The sequence below is a fragment of the Oryctolagus cuniculus genome, chromosome 7 (assembly GCF_964237555.1).
Source record: "Oryctolagus cuniculus chromosome 7, mOryCun1.1, whole genome shotgun sequence".
In the NCBI taxonomy this organism is placed as follows: Eukaryota; Metazoa; Chordata; class Mammalia; order Lagomorpha; family Leporidae; genus Oryctolagus; species Oryctolagus cuniculus.
The window spans coordinates 10,769,889-10,782,600 of NC_091438.1; the positions used below are offsets into that span (position 1 = coordinate 10,769,889).

A 12,712-nucleotide genomic window follows, 5' to 3' on the forward strand; every position below is an offset into this window, starting at 1 on the left:
TTTTGTAAAATTTAAATCATTGAATAGATAAGACTACACTATTTGTGTACTATAATTTCGAATCATTGTTTTATTTTACAAACAGAATTGATTTAGGTTTTCTTAAATCAGGCATCTCAGAAGGTTTTCTTTTATAAATCATTTTCTACCTTATCCTTTCATTTAAATTTCTGAAATAGGTATTTGGCTTTATAATCATCAAGTTTCCCATGACAATCTTTGCCTATTTTGTTTAAAAATACGTTTTCTCTGATAATTTAGTACACTGGAGATTTCTTCTAATCACTTCAATGTGTGATCTATAACTGTTTGGTGTTTCCCAAATTGAAAATGAGATTCTTATCACAGAACATTAGGTTTTACACATAACAAATGTGAGATGCACTTTAAAAGAAGTATTAGGGTCAGCACATCAGTGTAAGTTCTGGTTTTTTGATGTTTTGTAAGTCTCGAGGAATTTTACATGTGGTTTATTTTTCTTCATCAGCCAAGCAATCCTAATCACCTATGAATAATACACTCATTTGGTGTACATATAAATGATTTCAATCAACATGTCTCAAAAATATTCTGGGTCATGCTTAAAAGTTTTTTCTGAAAATCTGACTCTGAATCATATAAATTTAAATTCGTTATTAGGTAAAGTCTAAGCTTTCATGACCAAAAAGAAAAAAAAAAAAATCCTAGCATCATCATTCTCCCTGAAGATGGCTGAGAGGAGTCTGACATGGTTTCCCAGACACTTTTTCTATAAAGTATTTTCAAGAATTAAAAGGTACATTTTTTCCCCTGCCCTGGAAATAAAAAAGGAATTGTAAAAATAAAGGCAAAATAGAATGAAGATCTGGTGGATTAATTTATCAGTTTTTGAAACAGCGGGCTAAAAGGATCAGCCCCTAAAATACAAATACGTTCTTTTAATGAATTCCCTGGACAATCCGTTTATCTGTCAGCTTTGAGAGTGCCAGTTAAACAGCCAGGCATTGATGTCAAGGCAAAGCCGTGGGGAGGTGGAAGGGAAGGGGACCAAGGAAGGGGACGCTGGAGGATAAATCGTCGACTCCCACAGAGAATATATCGTGGGCGGAACACCAAGTGGTTGGTGACAAAATGTACTTTTCTACCTAGGAATACCTGGGCAAAGCTACCCCACAGTTCACAAAGTAGCCCTAAATGGTGCCACCTCTCTGCCCAGCCTTCCTCAAAGCACTAGTGAGACAGCTAGGCCATTACATTCAGAGTAAATCAGAAATGTGGTGCTTTGATGTTGGAAGGGAAAGCCTTTGGGACAACTAGAAAACTCGCTAAATAAAATACGTGTATTTATTACTTGCTTATTTATCACATCATGTCGTGCTGGCGAAGAAAGCAAAACTGGCTCTGTGCTGGGCTGCAGCCGGCTTTGAAGCCGCCCAGCCCCTGGGCGCCCCAGGGCCCCTGGGCCCCACGGCCCCGGGTCCCGCTCGCGCCGTCCTGCGGCTGGGCCGCGCGTGGAGTGCGCGCCTCCTTGGAGACTGAGGAGTTGCACACTTCCTGGCTGAGCAAGACCGCCCTTTCCCGGGCCGCCTGGGTGGAGGCCACACCTGGTTGTAGCTGCTGGCGACGGAGGGCTGGAGAGGCGACCGAGGCGCGCGCGCGAAAAAGGCCCGGCGCCGAGGGTGGCCGAGAAGTCGCGTCTTCGGAACTGGCTCAGCCCCTAGCGTGCGGCCTCCAGGACCGTCTCCGTGCGCCGCCCCGGGGACCTAGCGCGGGTTCTGCAGCGGCGGGAGCCGTCGGGGGCCCGGGGCTGCTGCAGGCGGTGCACTGGTCCCCCAGCCACCGCCCCCGAACCCCGCGCGACCCCGCCCAGACCTCAGGTGCGCCGGGCGCTGGGGCTCGGGCTCAGGCCGCCAGGCTCCTGTCCGCCCCCGCACACCTCCCGCCTTGCTCCCCGGCGGTCTCTGGGCCCAGTGACCGCAGCAGCAAGGCCCCGGGAGCCCTGGTGCCCTGCGGGGCCGAGGCCGGGACCCGGGCGCATTCTCCCACCCACCACAGTGCCCGGAGCGGCGTCCACTGAACCTGGGATGCCCCAGCATCTCCGAGGCTGCGTCCCCAGGCCAGGGGATCACTCCTCGGCCCCCCGCCCCCGGGTCCTGTGAGTCCCTGTGCCCCCCGCCCCCAGCCCGGTCAGGGAGGCGCAGAAACTCCCCCGACACACACACACACTCACAGACACTCGCGCGCGCAGGCCGTTGCCATGGAGAGGCCGGTTACCAGCGAGGCTGAGGGCGGCGGGTCCCCTCCTCCAGGCCTCCCTCCCCTCCACGGTCTTCCCCCCTCTTCCCGCCGGGGCTCCTAGGCCCCCTCCTCCGCGCTCCCGCCCGCGCGCCGTCTCCCCCTCCCCTCCCCTCCTCTTTCTCTGCCCAGGGCCGGGCCAGGGGTCGCTCCCCAGACTGGCTGGGGACGCCCGGAGCACCGAGCGCCCTGGGGCGGCCCGAGCCCTGGTGGCAGGGAGGAGCTGGAACAGCCACCACGCGGGTCTCTGCCTTGAGGAGACCATTCCGAGACCCGCGCCGGGTGCGGAGCTCCGGGCGTGGGCCCTGGGGGGTCAGGGAAGCCCGCTTCTCTCGGACCCGCCTGTCCTCTGCAAGCTGCCCGGCCGGCAGGCAGCGGGGACGGCCGCCGCGCCCCTCGCCCAGCCGGCTTGCAGGGCACTGTGCAGGCCCTGCCCTTGAGGGGACAGGAGAAGGCCCCGGTGACCGGTCCCCTCCCGGCACACCAGGTGCATGGGGGTTGGTGGTACGGCGAGCCTCTGCACCATCCCTCTTTGGCGTCTGGGTAACCGATGTTGCACCCGGTTTCTCTCCATCGAGCCGCAGGCGAGCCTCCAGCCGCCCCGCCGTCCTGCGGGAGCTGGGCTTGGGCCTAGAGCTCCTTATGGCTCTCATCCCCTGTCCCTGTAAACATAAAGTAGAACTCAGCCTTGGCCTGGGGTGGTAAGAAACGGAGACCCTGGGACCCTCTTGGACGCGGGCATGGGCTCAGCTGGCCTTGCTCTCGGAGCAGTGGACGACCCCTTTCTGGGAGCCGTGCCCTCGGGGCTCACCCGGAGGTTTTAGGGAACTCGGCTTCCAAGCGCGAAGCGCGCCAGCGAAGCCCTGGACTCGGGGCAGGTCTGGGGGCAGCGAGGAGTGGGAGGGGCCGGAGAGGGTAGATGCTGGAAACTCCGCCCGGGCCGAGCCTGGGGTGGGGGTGGGTGCAGAGTTTGGGAGGGGCCGGGAGCGGGCGCCGCGGGCAGCCGGGTGTGGGGCGGGAGGGGGCGTCGGATGGCGCGGTTCGCCGTCTCCAGCTGTCCGGAGCGCGGGGAACAATGGGGAGGCGGTGGGAGAGGGGGTCTGAAAGGGGGGCGCCGGGGTTTCCAGAAAAGGAGAAACTAAAGAGCCCTCCGCGGACTGTCATCTGCCTGTGACGAGATGTGCTCCCCAGTCCTTTCTTCCCCTTGTTCCTGCAGCTGTGGGCCTCGCAGAGGGCATTGTACACACAGATGTTGCGTTTCAGCTCTCCGGCTCCCGGCTGCTCCGCGGGGGCGCCGCGCGCCGGGGGCGCCCCAACCTGTGGCTGCGACTCAGGGTCCGGCGCTTGGGGAGGGCGAGGGGGCCGCGAGAGGCAAGTTACAGGGCTCCCAGGCGGCCGCCAGTGGGTCGCTCCCGAGGCCCCCGCCAGCCAGGCTCGCTCCCTAGGCCCGCGCGCGGGGGTCCAGGGACAGTGGCGAGGCTGGAGCGGCTGGGAATGTGATCTGGTGATCCCGCGCCGCTCCGCCCGCCCTAGGGTTGGTGGTCCAGGCCGGGCCACCGTCCTGAGTGTGGGAAGGAGGGCAAGGATTCAGCTTGGAGTCCCCGGCTCTGTTGTGCGCCTGGGTCCGGCAGTTCTCCTGGACCAAAGGTGGCAAAACCTCCTTAGTGCCCGCGTCCTGCAAGGCGCTTTCTATGCGCATCCGAGACCTAAAAACTCGGCGGCGGAGGCGGCGGGGGGCCGGAGGGTGGGGGCTCTGGTAGCGTGATGGGGGAAGGGTTACGCGTTGATCTGCCCTGCGTGATTGGCCTGTTTCAATATGAAAAGGGAACGCAAAAAAACCCACGGTGATATTGGAAGTAACTGGAGACAGCAGTGTTGCGCGAATCGGTTTCTCGCTGAGTTGCTGCGCTCCCCACCCATTCCTTCCACAGTAAAGGTCACGGCAGGGCCGTGCGGGTTGACTTTTCTCGCCCAGGCCTCTCTGTCCCCCGAGAGCTACCCTGAACTTGCCCAGTGTGAAGTGTGACTCGCACGATGAAAGGGAGGAGGACTGAAAAGAAAGAAAAGGCGAAGGCCCTGACTGCGGCGTTGTCCCAATGACTGACAAAGCCGATGTCCATTCATAGTCTCCGGCGGGAGAGGGTGTATGGAGAGCCGCGGCCCCTTAGCCAATTGCTGTCAGCAACATGTGGGGGGGGGGGACATCGCTATAGCAACCGGTGGCTGGGCCGCGAGCCGCGCCGCCGCCGGCCGGGTGCGCGCGGGGCCGGATATAAGGCGGGGCGCAGCGGCCGCGCCGGTTGGAGCTGCGCGCGCGGCCGGCGGCCCTGCGGGGACCGTCCCGAACCCGGCCTTGCGCCGGCCAGCGCTGCGCCCCGACCCAGCGCGCCTATCCCGGGGGCCGGGGCTGGGCGGACCACGCAGAGCTGGGTCGAGCCGAGACCAGCGGAGCTGCGGCCACCCTTGGGCTCCGAGCCCCTGCCGCCGCCGCCGCCGCCGCTGGAGACGCGACGCGCGGCACCTTTGTCTCCACCGACCGTCCGAGAAGTTTGTGGTCGGAGCAGGATGGCCCTGCTCGTCTGTAATTCCAGCGCAGGGAAGCAACTGGCTGTGATGATGGCGCCTTCGCCGCCGCCGCCGCCCGCGGCAGCTGAGCCCCAAGGCCGCTCGGCCCGGCGCACGCCCCCACCTCCTCCCGCTTGGGCTCTGGGCACTGACCCAGCTGCAGGTAACCAGGGGCGCCGGCCCGGACGCGGGCACTGGTGGGGCGGTCCAACGGGCTCTGGGAGAGGGGTGGAGGGAGAGGGACTAGGGTGGGCGGGAGGGAGCAGGAGGGACCCACCGAGGGCATCTCCCGGGGCGCAGAGTGGGATACTTCGAAGGGTGGAGGGTATGCGTGCAGGGCTCCGATGGGCGACCTGGGCGTCCGAGAGCCCAGCTCAGAGGGTTACAACGACTCGCCTTAGGACACCTGTCAACGGCTCGGGCGGGCTAGGGAGATCTGAGACTGGGGTCATCCCCAGATGGGTTTGGGGTGGGCGTCTGGGACGGCCGGCGGCTGGCAGCTCTTCTTGAGCGCACAGATTCAGAGGGGTGGCAGCCGTGCCAGCCCTGCGCCCCGAGATCGTCCCGAGGAGGCCTATCCGTAGACTTCTCTCCAGCGCTCTGCTCTCTGCTTCTCGCGTCGTCGGCTACTCCGGGCTGATCCAGAAAGAGGCGGTGGACGGGGGTGGGGGGGTGGGGTAGGGGTAGGAGGGGGATGTTTGCGGTTAGGGCGCGGGGCCGGGAGGAGTGTGGGACGAGGAGGAGGAAGGCCGGGGTTGAACAGTCGGCGAGGAAAGGAGCCAGCGTGGGGACATTTTTCCTCCCCGCGCATTTTGGAGCGCTCTTCGCCCTCCTCATCGGGGTCCGGGAGCGCGCCTCTGTACCCACCAAGTATTCCCGAGGGCGGCGAGTTGGAGGAGGGTCCGTGGGGAGGCAGGTGGGGCGGTCAGTGAGAGCCGAGGGGTCTTCTGAGCCCCAGCCTGGCGGAGAAACTCCGGAGAGCAGCCACCTCTCCTCCTCCAAAGGGAGCCGGAGAGCTCCACTCCCCTCCCCATTTAACACCCCCCCCCCCGCGCGCGCGGCAGCGTGGACGCCCGAAAAACTTCTAAGACGCTATTTGAACCGAGGACTCCCTTTCCTTCCTTCGTGGTTGTGAACAGCCGCCTGCTTCGTGGTTCCGGGGAAGCCTGACTCTAGTTAGTCGGGCGCACCCCAAAATGAGGGGTTAAAAAAATCTCAGCGGAGTTGGCTTTAAGAGCTGGAGACTCCCGCCCCTGTGCGTCCCTCGTGCACTGCTCTAGCGGCGGCGCTCCTGGCTCCGCGGCCGAGGTTGGGGGGGGGGGGGTCGCTGTCACAGCCGCCAGTGCGCTGGACCCCCATTGGCCCCCGCTACGCGGGTCCTGGCAGCCGGCTGAGGGCAGCTCGGGTCGCAGGGCGCAGAGATGGCTGGGGAGGCAGCGACGGGCGCTCCCTGAGTGGCTTCGCTCGTCCCCCGCCTCATTCTCAGTCCCTTGTGCTCTGGGTTGGACACCCTTGGGTCTCCTGCGCGGCTTAGGTCCCCGCTGGGCGCCAGGGAGCCTCCCCGTCTGGAATGAAGGGCTCAGCGTGTCCAAGTGGTCTTCGCTCAGCTGGCTTTGCCCAGCGATGCCTAGATTTTAGGACGCAAGCGAACGTGCGAGGAAGTGAAGGTTTGTGCGAAGACGAGAGAGGAGACGCTCGCCTTTTATCAACGCAGGATGAAGTACGCACCGGCCCCCAGCCAAGCACACCGGGCACTGGGCTCCGGAGCGGCCCGGGGGGCCTGGTAGGGCAGCCCGGGGGGCCTGATGGGGCAGCCTGGACCGCCGTGTGCGGCGCTGGGGCTGTGGAGCGCCCGGGATTCCTGGGGGAATGCGGACGTTGTTGGGGACATTAATCCCTCCTCGGCGGCCCGCGCGCTTTGTGGCCAGGGAGGTTGGGCCACGGCTTTGTCCCCGCCGCCGGGAAAGGGGGCTTCGGGCCGCGCCGAGTCCCTTCTCAGAGCTGTGAATACCCGCGGCTCCCGGGGGCCCTCCACCCTTTGTGTCCGGCGCTGCGATCCGCTCCCTCTGACCTCTGCAGGGATCTTGTGAATGAGTGAGGGGGAGCGGGGGGGGGGGGGGGGGTGACTGGGAAGCAGGGGTGAGGTCCGCCTCGCCCGGAGTGGGGGAGGGGAGGGCCGGAGACCGACTGCCAGCTCCGCCGGACCTACTGGCAAAGTGGAGCCACCGCGGGGTCCCGACCGGCGTCGCCAGGCAAAGCCTCAGGATGCGGCTGCCCGGCCTGGGTCCAGGGGGCGCAGCCAAAAACCCCTTCCCAAAAGCGAGTTGGGTTCCTGCGGGGCGGGGAGAAGCGGCTCCTCCGAGGCTGGCCGGGGAAGCACCTGACCGGGCCGGCGCGCGCCTGCGTGTGTGCCAGCCCGGGCCTCGGGGGCCGCGGACGCGTGCCAGAAACGCGGGCCCGAGAGGCGTGCGGGGAGCGGGTCGGCCGAGCTCGGGCTCCGATGGGAGGGAAGCGCCGGCCGGGGCTCCGCGGGAAAGGACCAAGTTTCCTCCTGGGGGGCCCGCTCCGTGTCGCCCTGTTCTCAGCCTGTGGGCCGCTCTCAGTTCCACCCGAGACGACTTGCAGGGTTGAAGGCTTGCTTAAGAATTAGTTCGCGCGAGGATGTCCCCTCTTGCTAAACATTCTTGGTGTCTTAGAGATGTCTGTGAAACTGATGGGGTACTTCAAGATGGCAAACAGCAACGTGTTATCTTCTGTATTCACTTTTATGCTATGCCTGAAAAAATCTTCAGCAAGTAGTCTGTTTTAAAATAGCATATCCCAACTTATTTTCATTAAAGTTTATATATTTAAGAACAGGTAATTTCTTAGAGATTCTGTTCTTTTGCGCATATAGCCTTTTTTTTTTTTTTTTTTTTGCTACTTGAATGGCAGATTTGCAAGTACAATTTCATCTGCAAGGAGGAACAATGGCTTTCAGTTGCACAAAGGACTTCTCCCACCCTGAATTCAGACCGCAGTGCCTCTTGCTCTGATAATAGCTTCTGAAAAGATTTTGTAATGCAGAGAATTAATACATGATTATTTCCGCCTGACTTCTCTCATTTATTAGAATTCTGTGGCAAATTCCAAATTAAAAATAGTTCAGTTAACAGCTTTAAAAAATACTTTTATAAATATTATAAGACATTCCTCCCCCGTGTTTTTAAAGTTTGGTCACTTGGCCACAGCCTGAAAACTTAAACATTCTGATCCACTTTAAAGGGGGTAGTTACTATGCTTTGGTAAATTTATCATGGAATTTCCAAATAACTCTAAGATAATTCATCTAGCCAACCAAAGGCAGACTTGCTACAGCAATTCATTAATAGTCTCTAAAACTAATTTCTCAATTTTACAGGGGGAAAGCTTTTTATAATTATAGTAACATAAAAGTGCCGACACACAGGGCTTGCAAATCAAATTCTTTAGAAATGAAACAAAAACACTGACAGTATCAGTTTAATGTTAATGAAATTGAATGCTGTGTCCCTAAGTTGTTTTTTTTTTTTTTTTGGTACAAGTATATTTTAAAATTGCAAGTCAGTGACTTAGATAATGCTCTTGTGAATGGTGACATTACATAACCTTGGAAGAATACTAAATTTTGTTAGCTGTCAACAAATATTTGCCATAAAGTGTTGTATGTGTGTGACTGTCTCAGTTCTCAACAGTCGACTGTGGGTATAGAATGCCCCCCCCTTTTTTTCCTCTTCTCCTTTCTCTTAAGCTTAACACATGGACAGCTAAGAAAAAAGTTCTGAAGGCATTTTGCCATAAACGGCTCAGAAGAGTCAGTAATAGAAGTTCCATGCACTCTGACTTACAAGCACAGATAAGAATGATTTAAATTGGCCAGGCAGTGTCGAGGTGCTCATTTCGAAGAACAGTTCTATAAGTTGTTTCCGGGGTCACACATTTCTTTAAGCATCCGAACGTTTGAAAAACTGCATACTCTCAACGTGAGGGGTTGCAGGTGCAGATGGATGAGAGAAATGGGTAACTGTGCTGTAACTCACCCTCAGGAAACATCTCTACTGCTATTAGGTTGACTTGATCACTCCTGGTGATGGAAAGTTGTATTGTTCCTGCACCTGAGAGTGCTTGGTACCAGAGTGCTGATCTCCCTGTGTGTGTCTCCTGCAACTGGGGATGCTGGGGTCGCCATGTGCACCTGTGCCACCAGGCACGTTTTGGAGGGCTGCTGCTTCTCCACCCTCCTCCTCCTCACTGCTTGCCTGTTCCAACCCTCAGTAAATGGAGCAGCCGCTGTACAGAAGGAGGTGTTCTGGTTTTAAAAGGCGCCTGACTGTAAATGTCAAAGTCATAAATATTTAAGCATCATTTTCTTTCAATTTCAAGTCAAGACTGATAAGATGCCTCTAATTAGTCTGGGCTCTCTTCCGGACTTGCAGTCCACACAAAGTTGCTCAGAGTTGGGGAGCCAGGTTGGTGGGGGGAGGGGGCCCACCCAAGCCACACCTGGCATCAGGAGTGTGATGCAAACCCACTTTCAAGCCCACAGAGACTCATTTCTTTCTCTTAAAGCAGGGGTCATCAGTATCTTTTTTTTTAACTCCATACACACACATCAAAATTTTAAAAAAAAGAAGTTATCTAAACTCTGTTAGTGAAAAAGGAATTGCCTTGTTTTAAAAAAAAAATAGCATTTCTATGCATTTTCGTGTCTTCCGGGATTCTTAAAACCAGACTTGCACGCAGGCCCTTCTCTCCCAATGCTGCCCAGAGCCAGGCAGGACAGGGGGAACTGTGGCAGGGTGGGGGAACCTCGGGGAAGCGTGGCTTTTCCAGCTCCTTCATAGATGTCGCGGGCTGGTCCGGAAGCAGGGTGTCCCAGCCGGGCCCTGAGACCCCGCGACCTCCATGGCAGCTGGTCCCTCGGTCACACCCCGTCTCTCCCTCTACGCTGGCGCGGCCAGACTCACCGACGGCCCCGGGCCTCCTTGCGCCTGGGCTGGAGGTGGTGAGCCGGGGGCGGCTCTCACCCTGGCTGGGGACCCCGGTCACCCCTTCTCCGCGGAACAGCCCAAGCCCGGGCAGGGGCGGGGGAGCCCAGGGAGACCCGAGAGTATGGGACTGAAGAGATCGAGGTCACCTCTGGTGCCTTCTCGTTCTTTCCCTTCTCCGGGAGCGCCTGGGACCCAGTGGGGGCCCTGGGAGGAGCGACTCTGAGGTCCCCGGGCAGTCACTCTCTGACATTTTTCTTTGACCTTTGAGTAAATCCCAAGGGGCCCGAGTGAAAGACAGCCAGGCAGACCCCATTCCGCTTCGCGCGCAGGCCAGGCTCGCCGTGGGTCAGGGCGACCGTCATAGTCCGGCGAGGACTCGGCTGGCCGCGGTGGTCTCTCTCAGCCTGCGCCGCGTCCCTGGGAAGAGCTTTGGCGTGGTCCCCCGGGTGACCGTGCGGCTCCCGCGCGTTCACAGCTCCTTAATTGGCAGGAGTGACACCCAGCGTCAGTGTTCTCTGCTTGGGAGGCCGGCGGTGGTTCAGGCCCTGTGCGCCCTGGTGCCTCTGCCGCACACCGTGGAGACCCAGGCTGGCCACCGCGCGCGTGTGCGCGGGGCGGGAAGATTCGGGAAGTCCCTGTTCCCAGGCGCAGGTAGCCACGTGGGCTCCCCGGGTCCTCGCGACTGCTAGGCGGGAGCCCTCGCGAACGCTACGCTTCGCTGGGGGCGCGGAGAGCGCTCTCGCCAGCGCGGGCGCGGGTTGGGAATGAGCGCAGTGACCGCCCGGGCTGAGGGGTGGGAGGGCAGCAGCCGGCGCCCACTCTGCCCGCCGTGCCGCCGCTTCCTTTGTTTTCGGGTTCCGTCCGCCTGGGCGAGGCGGGATCCACCCGAGACTCGTCGCCGCTGGCGGGGCGGGACCAGGCGGGGGACCCTGAGTTGTCCTGTGGGCAACGCCCGCCCACCTGGGTGTCAATTCAGGCCTCGGGGAAGGCGGCCCTGTCTGCCGGGCGGCGGCGGGCGAGCCGGGCCCCTTGTCCTGGCGCGCACCGGACCCCAGGCCGGAGCTCTCGGGGAGCGTCCGGGGCTGGAGTCTCGGGCGCTCCTCCCCGCCCCCAGCTCCGGTGCGCTGCGGCTCCTCCCCGCGGGACAGCGCGCGGAGGGCGCGGGGTGCGGCGGGCTGGGCGCCAACGATCCTCCGCGCTCCGGGCCGCCGAGACCCCGGCCCGAGGAAGTCGCGCTCCCTCTCGACCCGGTCGCGCGGCGGTCGCCTGGGTTGGCCCCCTCCGGCTTCTTTACGTGGCTTTGGCTCGCGCCCCGCGCGCGGGGCGGGGAGAGGGGTGCGGGGGATGGGGACGGCGCGGGTGGGGGCTCCGAGCGGCTACCTTTGGGGGGGGGCGTGGGTCGGGCGGAGGGACTGTCTTCTGGAAGCGGCTGCCTGGGCCCGGGAGGGAGAAACGACAGGGAGGGGGTGGGGGGAGAGGAAGCCGGGGAGGGTTGGGGAGGGGTCTCCTCTCCGCGCTCTCCACGCCGAGGGCGACTGTGCGCGCAGGTTCCCCGCGGCCGGGACCGCTGGGCCGCTCGGAGCGTCCCCGGCCGCCCCCGCCCCCTCGTCGTCATCCCGGGTCCCTCCCCATTCCTCCCCACCCCCAACCCAGCTCCCGCCCGCCTTTCTCCCACTGCCCCTCCCCTCCGCTCCGTCCGCCGCCCGCGAACCCTCGCCGTCCTGCTTCGAGCGCGCAACCAGGCAGCAAAATCCGGGCGCCTTTTCTCATTTAACCCGCGTTTCCATTAACTCAGTCCCAGCGCCCGCTAATCCGCGGCACCGGAGGCTAATTAATGACCAGCTTTCGCAGTCAAGACCGGCGATAATTGCTTTCGTGGCCTTTATGATTACAAGATAAAACTGGGCCCGGCCTGACACAGAGGCACTGTGTACACTCGGAGACAGGAGGAAATGGAAGAGTTGGGAGGCTGATGCGGAGCAGAAAATTAGTAATAGAGGAGAGATAATGAATAGGCCGGCCGGGCATTCATGGGGAAAAATCCATTTTGTTACCACGCGAAATTAGGTGGTGGAAAAGAGTTTGCTAATTGTTCTCCTCTTGTAGCAAACCGGGACTGAGGCAGGGCGTGCTTTCCCATTCATTTCCCCAGTAATTGTGGGGGGCGTGGGGCGGGGGTCTGCTGGCCGGGGGTCTCGGGCGGTTTGGCTGTGGCGTGTTGAAGGGTCGCTAATACACCTCCTAATGAAGCTAATGAGGGGAGCGCCGTGCAGCGCGCTGCACGTGGAGACGAGCGCAGCGCGCCAGGGGGTGGGGGGGGACCTTCTCCTACTCCCCCACCCTGCACGGCCGAGACGGGGAACTTCCCGGGCCGCCCGGCAGCGGAGGGCTGGCGGTTCCGTTCCGGGAACAGCGCTTCGGCGGCAGGTGCTGGGGTCTGCGCTGGAGTTGGCGGGACCACGCACGCCAGGGGGACGCCTGGAATGGCCAGGGAGCATTTCCCGGGACGGCAGAACGCCTGGGGCTCGGGTGACTGTGAAAGCGGATAAAGCCAGGCCTGCGTTCCGTGCACGCCCTGGATATACAGGTGCACCGGTTTAGAAGAAGGGACGGATACTTGATTTAAGACAGCAAATTAGCTGCCAGATACCTTAACTTTGAAACACAGCCACCCACCGTGGGGGACTGATGCCTCCAACTCCCTCCTAGAGAATTGCAGCCTGCGGAGTGCTATTTTGAAGTCACTTCTGCTCCCCTTGGGAGGGGGGGGTGCTGTCTGGTCTGACCCTACCACCCTCTGCCTTGGCGGAGCTTGGCTTTTCAGGGGGGCGTGGTTTGCGAAGGCCTAACTTGCCCCCTCTTTT

General features: G+C 60.4%; 1 protein-coding gene across 2 annotated transcripts in view; it reads left to right on the forward strand.

Annotated features, from left to right (window-relative positions):
• Positions 1–12,712, forward strand: part of PTPRN2 (protein tyrosine phosphatase receptor type N2) — a 1,115,035-nt gene that overhangs the window by 951,598 nt on the left and 150,725 nt on the right. The window lies entirely within an intron of this gene.